The 12,531-nt window shown below is 35.5% G+C and overlaps 1 long non-coding RNA gene across 1 annotated transcript in view; it reads left to right on the top strand.

The window, feature by feature from the left end:
* Window positions 1-12,531, top strand: part of LOC148945084 (uncharacterized) — a 120,708-nt gene that overhangs the window by 54,992 nt on the left and 53,185 nt on the right. Inside the window, exon 2 of the long non-coding RNA XR_016142777.1 lies at window positions 389-520. This is a non-coding gene — a long non-coding RNA (uncharacterized LOC148945084). The remainder of the gene's footprint in view (window positions 1-388; window positions 521-12,531) is intronic.

The following is a 12,531-nucleotide window of genomic DNA, read 5'->3' on the forward strand; positions in this document are numbered from 1 at the left end:
TCACTGGGTGGCAACCCTGGTTTCTCACCTCTAAAAGTCGTCTAAGTCATGTAAAGCGTAAAACAAGTAGCAGAAGTGTGCCACGCATGTTGCAAGGAACGAAGCATGGAGGAAGTGTACCCACGCCAACTTTCTGATGCCGGAGAGTAGGCAGTCCCTTAGGGGTATGACACGCAGCTAGCCAAAGGTATGGAAATTAGCATCCACATCGCGAAACTAACGACACAATATCTACAAAATTTCCATTTAAAATAAGTATTGCCTTCAAAGATGCAATTACCGTGCGAGAACACAAACAGTGCATATTCATGACATTAAATAAATTAAGCTCTCGTAATAATATGTCAATCTGATTATAGGTAGTATAAGTATGTTTTTCTAATTGCAGCAAGACCTTGCTTTTTACACACATACCAAAGGTGTGTGGCGTATCATGGGTGCGTCAGATATGTAAGCAGCAGTTTTCAGCAATGGTTTTCTAAGGAGTGCCACTGAACCATTACAAAGCCCTAAAATAAAGGTATGTAGGCCAATTTAACTACCTTTACTTACACATGAATTATTGATGCTAAGTGCCAGTTCAGTGAGCCATTTTCTCACTAATATTTAGGTATAATTTTTAGATTTTTGTTTTGTGTGTTCCTTGTCAAGGATTAAATAAAAAAAACAAGTTTTTTTTAACTGAAAGTAAAAGTTGTTTATTGATTTAAACAACAAAGTTGTGAGACAGAGTCAAACTTTAGCGTAAAGAGTGAGGGGTTGAGGAGAGGGCAGCCCCTTTCATATACAGTGCTGTTCATGTTCAGTTATAATGTCACTCCTTTCTTTCAGTTAAAAAAACTTTTTTTATTAAATTTCTGAACGTTTTTGTGTTAATGCAGCTTTTAGTTTGGCTCACCGTACGTGAATAATTAAAACGAAATTTGCATATCAATTTTACTCGTTTTTGCTAAATTTCTTTCTCGAAATTTGTTCAGACGTAACCTACGAATTAACTTACTTAACGAAGTTCTATATTCGCATATTTTTATTACGTATATTAGGGGGCTCGCCCCCTAGTCAATACCTCGCTCTTTATGCTTATTTCAAGTTTTGTTCCAATTCTTTAAGAATGACCCCTTAATCACAAAAGGCCGTTAATTAGAATAAATAGCTCTGATGAAAGTAAAAAAAAACTTTAGCGTATAGACCGAGGTAATGAGTTGGGGTCGAACCCAATCATATACGTATTAAGTTCTGTTGGTTTTGAATTTTTGATGCTGCTGCTCCTTACTTTCAGTTGAAGTTTTTTTTATTATTATTTAATTTCTGGTTGTTTTTTTAAATAATGCTGGAAAATCCGACGCCCCCTTCATAGCAATGTCTCTTCCCCCATGAACACTTACTCCATGGAGAGATCCTCCCATGTAACACCCGGTCAACCCCCATCCCCCAACTACCAAGAAAAAATCTCCCCTGAAAACTTCTGTATACTTCCCAATAACCAATAATAGCATATATGTAAACATTGGGCAAAGTTCATAATTTGCAGACCTTCCCCAGGGGACTTTAGGGGATTAATTCATCCTCAAAAAGACATAGTTATTGTATTTTTTACTATGCTGAACAAAATAGATATTTCAAAATTTTGATCGGATGACTTTGGGAAAAAAAATGAGCGTGGGAGGGGGCCTAGTTGCCTGCCATTTTTTTGGTCACTTAAAAATGGCACTAGAACTTTTAATTTCCGTTCGAACAAGCCCTCTTGCGATATTCTAGGACCATTGGGTCGATATAATTACGATCACCCCTGGAAAAAACAACAACAAATGAACACGCATCCGTGATCTTTATTCTGGCAAAAAATACAAAATTCCACATTTTAGAGATAGGAGCTTGAAACTTCTTTAGTAGGATTCTCTGATACGCTGAATCTGATGGTGTCATTTTCATTAAAGTCCCATGACTTTTAGGGGTTGTTTTCCCCTTTTTTAAAAAATAAGGCAAATTTTCTCAGGTGCGTAACTTTGGATCAGTAGAACTAAACTTGATGAAACTTGTATATTTGAAATGAGCATAAAAACATGATTCTTTTGATGTATCTATTGGTATCAAAATTCCGTTTTTTAGAGTTTCGGTTACCATTGAGCTGGGTCGTTCCTTACTACGAACTGTTTGACAGAGTCACTGAATACAAATCAATTATTTGGTGCAAACTAAATGAGGATCTTGTAGTTATGGACGTATCTAAGGGGGGAGGGGGGTCCTGGGTTTGAACCCCCCCCCCCCCAAAAAAAAAAATAAAAGAAAATAATTATATTATTAATATTAATTATTAACTTAATATTAAGATATTTATCTAATTAAAGTTTGGCTTAAATTGGACTAAAATTATCGCTTTATGGCACCGAATGACACTAGTTAATTTGGACACTAGGCTTTCTGATTGAACTGAATAGATTTTAAAATAATTTTTTACTGCCCTAGGTTTAACATGATTACCTCTGAAAAATGTGCAGCTCTAACCAAATTTCTGGAGAAGAACAACAAACATACTGAAAACTGAGATTATAGAATATAATCTATTATATTATATCTAATATATTATATTTTCTGCAGTTACTTAAAGTGGTAACAGAGTTTTTGACAAATTCCTAATTTAGGAGGATGCTTCCCAAACCTGTCCCCTTCTTTTTAATCTCACAATTTACCCACAAAATATATCCTTAATCACCTGCCTGCTGCTGGCCCCTCCGTCACAATTCTCCATGTTTAGCTGAAATATATTCCCTGAAATGCAGGGAATTACCATTAGTGCTTCGATAATTATCAATTTATCACAAGATTTCCCGATTTTTTGAAAATATCACCATCGGAAAACGAATAGACGTACCAACAAATAGCGATGCTCCGATTATTGCCAACTCCAAGCAAACTTTGGCCAGTGCAGTCTAGAAAACTTAATGTTATTTCATTTTTGGATTAATTTAAAATGTTTTTTCCACAAAAGAAGTTTTTCAAAGAAAACTAAAAAGCTTCATTAAGTCAAAAATGAGTAGAAATAAAATTAAATAATCATCCTGGCGTAAAATCACTATCAATAAATAAATGAAACTCAAAACGAAAGAAAATTACTATCAAACACTTTGTGGTAACGAATCAAACAGTTCGTGGTAACGAACTGTAAGTAAGGAGCGACCCGGCTCAATGGTAACCGAAACTCTAAAAAACGGAATTTTGATATAAATAGATATATCAAAGGAATCAAATTTTTATTCTGATTTCAAATATATAAGTTTCACTAAGTTTAATCTTACCCGTCACGTTACGTGCCTCAGAAAATTTGCCTGATATTCAAAAAAAAGGGAGAAATACCCCTTAAAAGTCATAGAATCCTAATGGAAATTACACCATCAGATTCAGCGTATCAGAGAACCCTACTCTAGAGGTTCCAAGCTCCTATATACAAAAATGTGGATTTTTCCATTTTTTGCCAGAAGAAAGATCACGGATGCGTGTTTATTTGTTTGTTTTTTTTTTGTTTTTTTTTCCCAAGGGTGATCGTATCGACCCATTGGTCCTAGAATATCGTGGGAGGGCTCATTTGAATGGAAATTAAAAGTTCTAGTGCCCTTTTTAAGTGACCAAAAAATGGAGGGCAACTAGACCCCCTCCCACGCTCATTTTTTTCCCAAAGTCACCCGATCAAAATTTTGAGATAGCCAGTTTGTTCAGCATGGTCGAAAATATGATAAAAATGTCTTTTAGGATGACTTGATCCCCCAAAGTCCCCAGGGGGAGGGCTTAAAATTATGAACTTTACTCAATGTTAACATATAGTATTGGTTATTGGGAAGTAAACAGACCTTTTCAGAGGAGATTTTTTCTGGGAGGGGGGGGACGGAGAAGGTCGGGGGCTATCTGGAAGGATCGTTCCATGAAGGACGTTTCCATGGGGGAAGGGACATTGCTATGAAGGGGGCGCCGGATTTCCCAGCATTATTAAAGAAAAAGATCAGGAATTAAATAAAAAAAAACAAGTTTTTCAACTGATCAACTGATTGTGATTAAGAGGTCATTTTTAAAGAACTGGAAAAAAAATTCGAACTATAGTTTAAAGAGCAGGGTATTGACTAGGGGGCGAACCCCCTAATATACGTGTTAAAAATTTATGAATATAGAAGTTCGTTACGTAAGTTAATTCTAAGTTACGTATATTTATTACTAATAAAAACGTTCGTAAATAAAATTAAACAAGTTTCGAGAAAGCCATTTAACCAAATATAATATGCAAATTTTGTTTTAATTATTCATGTACGGTGAGCCAAAATCAAAACCTGCATTAATTCAAAAACGTTCAAAAATTAAATAAAAAAAACAAGTTTTTTAACTGAAAGTAAGGAACGACGTTAAAACTTAAAACGAACAGAAATTATTCCGTATATGAAGGGGCTGTCCCCTCCTCAACGCCTCGCTCTTTACGCTAAAGTTTGACTTTCTCCACATCTCTATTTTTTTAAACAATAAAAAAACTTTAGCGTAAAGAGCGAGGCGTTGAGGAGGGGACACCCCCCTTCATATACGGAATAATTTCTGTTCGTTTTAAGTTTTAACGTCGTTCCTTACTTTCAGTTAAAAAAAACTTGTTTTTTTTATTTAATTAATAACATAAGTCAAGCTCAAAGCGAGCAAAAATTAACCTGAGTAGGGCTAATAACCTCCATGCCTTCTTAAGACCAGAATATAATTTGCGCTCTACTGAAAAAAAAACTTTTTAAATGTTTTTACTGTCATAAATAAAAAATATCTAAACTTTAAGGTATCAGTATAGTGTCAATTAAACTGAGAATCCTGTTAACTGACAAACTGACAACTGACAAACTGACAACTGACAAACAAAATTAAACTGACAAACTGTTCATTTGTGTTTGTTTGTTTTTAACTTTACCTTTTACCTTATAGCCTACATTATTTAACCAGCCTTTTCTTCAAAGTGGAGGAGTGGCTACTGTCTTCCATTTTGAACCATTTTTTTCTTTATTATCTTGTCTTTGCACATTCCTATTTTGTGCATTAATTTCCAATTTTTCTCCTTTGGATCCAAATTTGATTTGCAATAGGGTTTCCAAATAGCGAGCTCATCAATGTGCCCAACCTTGACCCAAAGAAGTATGACTATCTTGGGATATTTTCTATAAAAAAAAAAGTTCAATTTAACCATAAACTGTAATTTTTATTATCGTACGCATGACAGCGCAATACCGATACCGATTACCGACCACAAAAGTGTAGAAACAGATACAAAACTAGGAAAATTGAGAACCCTGACGCATGCATGTTTTATAATTGCATATTTACGCTTCTTTTTGAATTGTGTGCTTAGAGTTAGACTTTGCTCAGGCTACTTAATATTCGTCGTGCGGGAAAATACTTATGCACAATTGAGGAAACGGAAATGCTTCTTCTTTTCTTGAGAAGCGTGAATGATTTATTATCCGACATTTTCAAATAGAACCTCAAGCTCTCTTTACCATTCAAATGTAAAATTCAAAAGGAAATGAAACAAGCACACAGGCACGCTGTGGGGCTTTCTGACTGCTGCCCGACCATCTCATGTTTTTACTACCGTAGTTATTCCACTGTTTTCCTATGCTATATAAAAAATGCTTGTTTTTTTAAAACAGTTCGTGGTAAAGAATTGTTTGTAAGGTGCGACCCGGCTCAATAGTAACCGAAACTCTAAAAAAAGGAATTTTGATACCAATAGATACATCAAAAGAATCAGATTTTTATGCTGATTTCAAATATTATATTTATTTCATCAAGTTTAGTCTTATCCATCAGAACTTAAGCACCTGAGAAAATTTGCCTTATTTTCGAAAAAAGGGGTAAGCCCCCGTAAAAGTCATAGAACCTTAATGAAAATCACACCATCAGATTCAGCGTATCAGAGAACCCTACTGTATAGGTTTCAAGCTCCCATCTACAAAAATGTGGAATTTTGCATTTTTTGCCAGAAGAAAGATCACTTGATGCGTGTTTATTTGTTTCTTTTTTTCCAGGGGTGATCTTAATGACCCAGTGATCTTAGAATATCGCAAGAGAGCTCATTCAAGCGGAAATTAAAAGCTCTAGTGCCCTTTTTAAGTGACCAAAAAATGGAGGGCAACTAGGCCCCATCCCACGGTAATTTTTTCCCAAAGTCACCTGATCAAAATTTTGAGATAGCCACTTTATTCAGCATAGTCAAAAAATATCATGACTATGTTTTTGAGGATGAATTAATCCCCTACACTCCCCGGGAGAAGGGATGCAAGTTACGAACTTTGCTCAATGTTTACATATATAGTATTGGTTATTTGAAAGTATACAGACGTCTTCAGGGGGAATTTTTCTGGTAGTGGGGGATGGGGTCGGGGGCTACGTGGGAGGATCAGTCCATGGAGGAAGTTTTCATGTGGGAAGGGATATTGCTACGAAGGGGTGCTGGATTTCCACTATTACGTATATGAATAGGTTCACTCCCTATTCAATACCTCGCTCTTTACGCTAAAGTTTATTTTTAGTACTTTCATAAGAGCTATTTATTCTAATTAACGGCCTTTGTGATTAAGGGGCCATTCTTAAAGAATTGGAAAAAAATTGAACTTTAGCGTAAAGAGCGAGGTTTTGACTAGGGGGAGAACCCTTTAATATACCTAATAAAAATATGCGAATATAAAAGTTCGTTACGTAAGTTAATTCGTAAGTTGCGTATATTTATTACTAATAAAAATGTTCGTAAATAAAATTAAACAACTTTCGAGAAAGCTATTTAGCCAAAAAAAAGGTAAAATTAATATGCAAATTTCGTTTTAATTCTTCATGGACAGTGAGCCAAAATCAAAACCTGAATTAATTTTAAAATGTTCAGAAATTAAGTAAAAAAAAATAGTTTTTTTAACTGGAAGTAAGGAGAGACATTAAAACTAAAAACGGGCTGTCACCTCCTAAACACCTCGCTCCTTACGCTAAAGTTTTACTCTTTCTCACAACTCTATTTTTTATAACAATAAAAACTTTAGCGTAAAGAGCGAGGCGTTGAGGAGGGGACATCCCCTTTCACTTGTGGAATAATTCAAGTTTGTTTTAAGTTTTAATGTCACTCCTTACTTTCAGTTAAAAAAATTTGTTTTTTATTTAATAGAAAAGAAAAAGAGGCTCTTCTTCCAAGTTTCTTTGAACTCTTACCATTCCAGAATACGCTTGTACTTACCTATCTAGGATTTTAGTTGATAAAATTCTAATTCAAACTACAAGTAACTACGCAAGTAACTACAAGTAACTATGGGGAGACATCGAACGTGAAAAATTAATTCTACGTTCCATTGGGCCTGAAGAAAATTGTCCTAGTTGACGCAATAGCTTTTTACTAAGTAACGTGGGATTTTACTCACATTATTATTATTATTGCTATTTTTTCCAGGCCTCCCCATGTATGATAGAAATTGCAATTAATAACCGAATCAAACTCAAAACCAGCAGAAATTAACCTGAGTAGGGCTCAAAACCCCTCTGCTTTCTAAAGCCAGAACATAATTTGCACTTTACTGAATATTTTTTAATGTTTCACTTTCATAACTTTAATAAATAAGAAATTAGTTAATGTCTTAAGGAATAAATATAAGCATATTTATATTAAACTGACAATATACATTCATTAGTATTTTTTTTCAGTAGCCTGAGAAAATTCAAAACCTGAAGAGATTTAAAAACCTGCCTGCACATGATTTTTTCGGTTAATTGAAACTCCTAAACTTTCCCTAAAAGATTCACCTTAATGCCCTTAGCGTCATTACTTACAGTAAACGTAGTAGTATATATATATATATATATATATATATATATATATATATATATATATATATATATATATATATATATATATATATATATATATATATATATATATATATATATATATATATATATATATATATATATATATATATATATATATATATATATATATATATATATATATATATATATTATTATTTTATTACCCATTATTAAACATACAAAATGTTGAAATGGAGAACACACAAAAAAAAAGTAACATCAAATAACAATAAAATATCCTAAGAAAACTCAACTACAGAAAAACAAGATTAAGAACAATCCTACGACAAAAAAAATGACAAATTTAAGTTATTGCGACATATAATGAAGAGAGGTTTGGTTCTACTCGCGTTCAAAATGTCGTCGGCATAATCGATCAGCGAAACATTGAGACCTCTAAAGATACCTGTAGACCGAACCGGTTCTTGCGATGAAATAATACTATTATTGACTAGCGATGGTAAAGTAAGTGCTCCTTGACGTATTCCCTTCTCTACGGGTATAAGACTAGAAGATAGGGTTAAAGCATTAACACACGGTACATTTACACGCGCTTTTAAATTACTATACATATTCCTCAGTGCGCGTATAATAGACTTATCCACGCCGCGCTTCCGAGCCGACAACAATATCTGAGGGCGCACACCGGAGTCAAACGCGCGGTTGACATCGTGACCGGCGAAATACAAAGTCTCCTTTGAATCATCGGCGTCAATCAACAAATTAGCAATCATATAATGCGCGTGTTCTCTACTCATGTTCTTCTTGAAACCAAATTGGTTATCCGGCGTGTTACATGTAGGACTAAGCCTATTTACAACAAGCAATTCAAATAACTTGCACAGTATAGGCGCGACAGTTATCGGGTGGTAAGAAGAACACTACCCCCCTTCTTTTCCCTTTCTTAATACAGGAGTAATTATACCCGTGCAGAATAGGTCTGGAACAATCCCAGCATTAAAAATCATTTGGTACAGGAGACAAAGGTGCTCAACAGGGTTCTGACTTCCCGCTTGCAGATACAATCCGCACAGGTTATCTACCCCCCCCCCCTCGACAACTTCTTCTTCAGTTTCGAGAGTGCCTCACTGACTATCGAATTAGACACAACAAAACCAACTTCCCGTTCAAGTTCCGCAAGACTCGCATCGAGCTCAATAGAAAATTTATTTTCCAGATCAGCGTTAGGCGATGAAAACTCATGCGTAAAATATTTAATCCACTCACTCTCACTGGACAGAACATCAACTGATTCTTTACGTTTCTTCTTTTTTAGGAATTTCAACATGCGATCGGGTTCTTGCTTTATATATTTACTATCACATTCAATAATCAGAGCACGATGTATAGCGAGGGTTTTTGCGAATCTTCGCTTAGTATATAATTGGATGGAGTTCACTATACCATGCCTTGGTTGGTCATTATCTATCCACATTCTTAACCAGAATTTCGCGTCTGCACACGCATTTACAAGATCTTAATTATCGGACCAGTGGGGTATTTCCGAGCCAATCCGAACACGACAAATCGGTACTGCAGCCTTTTTAGCACACTGCAGGTTATGAACTATTTCGCTACAATATGTATTAATCAGTACTTTATTATCACTTGCTGCAACTGAAGAAGATTTATGAAGTAGATTGTAAGGGACGTGAATTCTTGCTAAAATACCGTCACATACCTTCTGGTACAAAGGGGTATTAATTTTATCCCACATAACTTTCTGATGCCATTTTCTTCCACTGGGTAGATCAGGGTTGTAATTCGAAGATATATTAGGTGGGAAAACATAACTAACTGGTAAGTGGTGAGATGCGCTGATAGATGTATCCACATGTGACTGGCAAAGGGGAACTGGTTGATGAGAACACATTATAAAATCAAGAGGTGAAGTTGCTCCAGAGTTATGCATATACGTGAAATCGAGATCATTTTCCATTATGTTTAGATCAGAGCGTGCAGTCGAGAGTATTTGGGATCTAGGTCTTTCCGAATTCATCAAATCACAGTTCATATCTCCGGCAACAATGTATGACAAATCTTGGGTGCGACAATTGGCAATAGCGTTTGCTAATTTCCGACAAGCATTAACGAACTTGGAATCTGATCTAGAGAATTTGAGTCCGTAGGCATATAAACTGAGAAGATTATTGTCCGTTCAACCTTGATCGCAATAAAATTATCGGAAACTTGGAAAACTGTCGCGCGTAAAGACTTTGAAGCAAGGATTGCGATACCGCCTGAGGGCCGGCCACTACCACTCGATTTCGCACCAACAACAAAAAGATCGATTGAATCACCGATATTTAAAATTTCAGTCCCTTCTTTAATCAGAAAATGTTCTTGGAGACATAAAATGTTATGATTGTGAATTAGGTTTTCGAGGATTAGCAGTTTGTTGATTACATTTCCATTAATGTTCCAAGTAGTCAGACTTAATTCGCAATTCATTTCTTAACTCCAATTAACTTTTGCACTTCCGGCCAGCTGAAACTGTAACATTGATGCTTGTCCGAACCACAGAGTGCGCATTTAATCGGTTTGCTGCAAGGGTTGTCCTTAGTGCTACTGTGTTTATCCCCAGATCTAGAACACTTGGCTTCGTTCTTGCAGAATTTGGCCGCGTGACCAAATGCTTGACAATTGAAACATCTCATTGGAAGAAACAGATATTCAGAGATTGGGATGCGTTCGTAATGAATCACTGAGGGGTGATTTAATGGCATTTTCAAGGTCCACTTTGGAAGAGAACTGAAGTTTGAACGACCTAGAATTACCCAACTGCAAAGCTCTCGAACAGTTCGGAATAATCTCACAGAGTTCCACATCGCTCTTATCTGCAGGAACGTGGCGTGCTATTCCGTAGAAAGGTGGTTGTTTCACTTTTGCCCCATTATTACAAACATACATAAAGTTGCTCCTGGCTAGTTCCAAATCCGCCACAAATTAACCTGAAATGTCTAACTTAATAATGTAAGCCGTTCTTGAGATATTGCTGTCACACTTTTGATAATCTCAATGCTCATTGGTCGTTTTATTTAGTTCAACATCTACCTAAATATTCCCTGAAAGCTTCACCTTGATATCCTTAGCTTGCTTAGTAGCAATAGTTGTAGTAGCAGAAGTAGCATTAGTAGCAGTATGCACATAACCCCTTTGGTTTTCATCAATATCATCAAAAACAAACGCTGAAAGTTTCAACTTGATGCCATAAACCGTTCCTAAAGCATTGCTGACACGTCCTCTTGACAACCTGTGTGGAAATATTGTGTTTAGATTTAGTTTCAATATTTCTGAAATCTTTTGCCCTAATACCCTTAGCTTTACTAGCAGTGTATAGTAGTAATAACAATAGCAGGAATAGTAGTAACACTAGAATTAATAGTAGTAGCCCTAGCTTTAGCAATAGTAGTAGCAGTAGCAGTATGAGTAGAAACAGTTGTATTAGGATGCAAATATTGTCTTTTGGTTAGTTTAACATACCCTACAACCAGCCCTGTAAGTTGCAACTTCACACACCCAACTGTCCCTAATATATTACTGCTACGCCTTTTCGACAACCTGCTGACAGGTTCTATGTTGTGGTTCAGTTCACCTTCCCTCCTCAAAATTCCCTGAAAATATTATCTTCATCATTGTAATAGTAGTCACAGTAGTAGTATTAGTATTAGTAGTACAAACAGTAATATTACTAGTAATAGCACGGGTACTAGAAGCAACAGCAGTATTAACATATTGCCTTTAGGTCAGTTGAAAATCCCTCTCATTAAGTCATGGAAGTTTCAAGTGAATACAATTAGCCGTTGCTATGACATTGGCGATATGTCCTTTTGATAACCGGTGTACTTATATGCCTTTTAAAAATGTTTCTTAACACTCTTACCCTTAAGTGGCAGTAGTATTAGTAGTAGCCAGCACATACTCTTCTCCTTTAAGCATTCTCTGAAAGTTCCAACTAAAGAACAAAATCCATTCTTGAAATACGCTCTTTTGACAATGTGCATGCACATAGTGTCTTTTTATTTAGTTGAAATTTCCCCTCACTATTTTAAATGTAGTAGTTTAGTTGCAGTGTTAGTAGTAGTAGTAGTAGTAGTAGTAATAGCGGTAGCAGTAGTAGTGCTGGTAGTTATAGTAGTAGTGGTAGCTTGCAAATATTGCATTTTTGGTCTATTGATCATCTCTCTTATCATTTTCTGAAAGTTTCAAATTAATATATCAGTCCTTCCTGAGTTACGCTTGTTTGACAACCCGATAAATAAAAGTTCAAATAGGGATACAATCCTCTTAGTAGATACAGTGATAAAATTTCACAAAAATACTAGATATTTCGGTCACATATGCAGTGACCATCATCAGCAGTAAAGTTTTATCCCTGTTTGAACTTATATTTATCGTCATGGAAAGGCAGTGTGGCCTCTAAAATTATCTTTGACAACCCGTATACACATAACGTGCTTTGATTTAGTTAAACACTCTCCTCAACATTCTCTGAAAGGCTCACCTGAAAGTTCTTCGTCTTTTTGGAAAGTACACGTCAAACATGAGTGATAGATAGATAGATAAACTTTTGTTTTCACCAAAATTTTCATAGCACTGCCAGATTTCTTTGGTATAGTCACATTAAAAAGCAAGTACATAAAAAACACTAATCAATCCTCCTGATTTTCG

This window comes from Artemia sp. Qi Xiang Cuo, chromosome 13 (assembly GCF_049724085.1).
Source record: "Artemia sp. Qi Xiang Cuo chromosome 13, ASM4972408v1, whole genome shotgun sequence".
NCBI classification, from domain to species: domain Eukaryota; kingdom Metazoa; phylum Arthropoda; class Branchiopoda; order Anostraca; family Artemiidae; genus Artemia; species Artemia sp. Qi Xiang Cuo.